The sequence below is a fragment of the Capricornis sumatraensis genome, chromosome 2, assembly GCF_032405125.1.
Source record: "Capricornis sumatraensis isolate serow.1 chromosome 2, serow.2, whole genome shotgun sequence".
Classification (NCBI taxonomy): Eukaryota; Metazoa; Chordata; class Mammalia; order Artiodactyla; family Bovidae; genus Capricornis; species Capricornis sumatraensis.
The window spans coordinates 113,106,860-113,111,022 of NC_091070.1; the positions used below are offsets into that span (position 1 = coordinate 113,106,860).

The window sequence follows — 4,163 nt, forward strand, 5'->3', positions numbered from 1 at the left end:
TTTCAGCCTGAGGCAGGATTGGCTAGTTATTATTTCTTGTTCATTTATATGGCATATCTTTTAATTGCATAAGTAGTGGTTCAAAGGAGTGATCAAAAAAGGCATTGAGAAACACCCATTTCTTGAGAGTCGAGGAAATAAAAGGTCCTTGGAGAAATGTATAAAGTCTTGTTTAATATGTTAATAGAGACTTATATTCTGTGCAGCTTTACATATTACATATGCTTTAAAAAAATCTTATTCATTAGATAAAAAAAAAAAACCTTAGTGAGGTTAAAAAAAAAAATCATATTATCCCTATTTTCTATATTTGTAGATTCAGAGAACAATTATAGCTATATGAAAGTCATGACCTAACCAGTGTCAACCTAAAATCTTCTAATTACTAGAACAGTAACATTTTACCACACCATGTCACATTCCTAGATCCAAAGTGCCTTCTGGCCCAAGCACCTCATTATAAAATGGACACAATCCTTAACAAAAAAGACCATAAAGATTTTTGGCAAACAAGTGAAACATAGGGCAAGAGATAATGGCTGTTAAGACAGGTTTGAGAACCAGAAATCTGGGAAAAGAAGAGTAGGAAAGTTATGTTTTAGTGACAGACACTTTGCTGTCTCCCTTAATCTTTGCAATAACCTTGAGATAAACATGTACCAAGACTGCTTTACATAAAAGAACATTAAGGCCCCACAATATCAAACAACTCATCCAAGGCTATACAGTTATACAGATAAATAGATTAGAAACTTTTATGACTTAAGCAGTTAGTGATACATTTGTCCCAAATGTGTGTGTACTGTTTGAAAAGTGTTTAAATTATAAAGTCTTAGTAGAAAACCCCTTCTTCACAATCATTTTCCAAATGGCCAGCTGTACCTCCTTGTTCCTCAGGCTGTATACCACAGGGTTCAACAGTGGGGTGATGATGGTATAGGTCACTGTCACCAGTCTGTCTTTGCCTGATGTATTAATATGTTTGGCTGAGGGTCTCAGGTAAACAAAAGAAGCACAGCCGTAGTGGATGATGACCACAATGAGATGAGAGGCACAGGTGGAGAATGCTTTTCGCTTGCCTTCAACTGATGGTATCTTCAAGATAGTAGAGACAATAAATCCATGAGATGTAGATGAAGATCAAGGGCACAGTAAGTACTAAGACTCCACAGATAAAGATGATGAGTTCGTTAATGTCACTTCCAGCATAGGCAAGATGAATGACTGGAGAAATATCACAAAAGTAATGGTTGATCTTGTTGGAGCCACAGAAGGGGAGGCTAAAGACCAAAGTTGTTCCCAATAGAGATATTAGGAAACCACTAACAATGTAAGTTGATATTAGTTGCCCACATACCCTCCAGCTCATGAGAATGGGGTAGTGCAAAGGCTGACAGATAGCAGCATAGCGATCATAGCCCATCACTCCCAGAAGCAGGCAATTGGTGACAGCAAAACCAAGAAAGAAGTACATCTGTGAAGCACAACTCACAAAGGACAGTGTCCTGAACACAGAGAGCAGATTGATAAGCATCTTGGGCAGAATGACAATTGTGTAGAAGATCTCAGAGGTAGAAAGGACACATAAAAAGAAGTACATGGGTGTGTGGAGGCTGTGATCCAAGCAGATGACTGAGATGATGGTGATGTTTCCACTCAAGATGATCAAATAGAGGCAGAGAAAAATCACGAAGAGGACAAGCTGCAATTCCCCAAGGCTGGAGAAACCCAGCAGGAAGAACTCAGTAACACAGGAGGAATTAGCCATGGAGAGTTGATCCTACAGAATAAAGTCAATATAATCAAGTCCATAGACCACTGGAGGTGAGAAATCAAGGAGACTTACCCTTCATAAAGTAGCCATTCTGGGTATGAAAGAGAAACAAGAGGATTGTAAAGTAGCCAAATATTTTATCCTAAATTAATAGGCACCCACAGTAATAACTTTGTGCTAATGATTTTAGCAGTGAACCTGGGAACACGTGTCTACATATAAGGTACAGATGCTTGCTCAAATAAAGCCTATTCCTCAGGCTTCGAAGACTTACATAGACCCAACTTGCAAACATATATAGTCTCTGTTTAGGTCTTTTTTAAAAAATAATTTAATTCTTAAATATTCTTTATCTATAATATTATTTCAAGTGATCATAACTTCATTCATATTACTGATACATGCATTCTATAAACAATAGCACCAATATCTGAAAATCTACCTCCCATTTGCTTTTAATACATTCCTCATGGAGGGCAATATCTATTGAACTGTTTTGTGTTGCTTGTCTTTAGAATAGAGTTTGCTTTCATTGCTAATCACATGCCCCATTTTCATGCAGTTTTCATTAAAATTAATTTGAATTAGAACTACAGATGCTTTCTTGGAATGAGTTTTATAATTTTGTTACTTACTCTTACAGGACATTAGGCTTGATTTCCTCTTACAGAAAATGAGTGGCTAGAATAATTAAGTTTTGCTTCAGTATTCATCGGTTGCCCACTTGATTATATATCTTATCCTTGTTATACCTGACTTGGAAACCCAACAGTCTATTGTTCCCAGTTCTGTCTCTAAATTTTTAAGCAGGGAGTCTCAGATACATTCCCTAAGGTTTCTGATACAGTTCTTATTGCTGGTCCTAGATTATATATATAGATTATATATATTTATTAATTAAAGCATTCTTATCCTCTCCCACTTCACACTTAAATCTGTTTCTTTATCTGGATTCTCTATCCCAACAAAATTTTTCAAAATCTTCTTAGTCATCCATGTTGTAAATTTCTGAGGAATAATTAAACACTTGAAAATTCTCATCCTCCAATTTGTTTTGATCTGCAGTACTTCTAGGATCCATTTCGTTCCCTTTGCCAGAAATCAGCTCTTACTTGAACTATTACCCAGAGCTTTATGAATGGGCTCCCAGGATTCTACCTGGTCCCACTCTAAGCCAGCTTCAACAATAGCAATACAGTTTTCTTTCAATAGGACAAATTCTATCCTATTAATAAGCTCAATAATTTGCAATTATCAATAAAGTTAAAGCAACTGTATTTTGTCTTTCATATTTTTTCAAATGTACCTTTCCACTCATAACTTCCGCCACATATTCCTTTACCTTATCATTGAGAAAATGCATTTAGGCATTGAGAAAATTTGAACAGTCATGTCATTTTTCATATCATCCCTTACATCTGGAAATAGTGCATGCTTTATATTTATCATTTTCCTTCTTTCCTTTTGAGGAACTTCCTTAAATTACCATCTAAAATAATACATGCTCATTGACCCTTCCTCCAACTTCCTAATCATGTTTTATAACTTTCTCTGCATTTCCATAGCAATCACTAGAATCTTACTTCCTTTGCCACTAGTATTATATATTCATGTTTATCTCCAAATATAATAACTTGCCTGAGAGAGAAAATGCATCTCAACACTTACCATTGTATCTAGTATATACCAGTTACTTGAAAATTTGTTGAAACAACAAATGACCAATGATTTCAGTTTCTTTTCTAAATTATTTCAAAACTCAAAAGGTAGATAGCATTTTCTATACTTGTTCCACTGATATTAATTTATCATACACCATTAACCTGCTGCTTCAAAAATTTTGGATAAAAAATCTAACAGTTATCTAAATGCAGACACAGAACATACATTAAAAATTGTTGTTGTCTCATTTTCTTTTCTAATTACCAAGTGATTTTCTCCATTATCTGCTTAACCAAACTTCCCCATGTTAATTTTAAAAGCACTTTATTGATGGCTTTAAAGTCTTTTAAGGGCTTCCCTCATGGCTCAGCTCGTAAAGAATCCACCTGCAATGTGGGACACCTGGGTTTGATCCCTGGCTTGGGAAGATCCCCTGGAGAAAGGAAAGTCTACCCACTCCAGTATTCTGGCCTGGAGAATTCCATGGACTATATAGTCCAAAGGGTCACAAAGAGTCAGACATGACTGAGCGACTTTCACTTCAAAGTTTTTTTAAGAATAACACTATTTCTATTATTATTTGATCTTCTGCATAGACAAATATTTAGCAAAATTTTGAAATAGGACTAAAATCAAAAGCTTTAGATCTTATTTTGTTATCTTTGAATTGCCTTATCTGTAAACTTTATAAGAAATACACACTGTGCTTTTGATGAGAACAAAGACT

At 35.3% G+C, this 4,163-nt stretch overlaps 1 pseudogene; it reads right to left on the reverse strand.

Annotated features, from left to right (window-relative positions):
• Positions 1–832: 832 nt before the first annotated feature.
• Positions 833–1,768, reverse strand: LOC138074159 (olfactory receptor 10R2-like; annotated as a pseudogene).
• Positions 1,769–4,163: the final 2,395 nt, after the last annotated feature.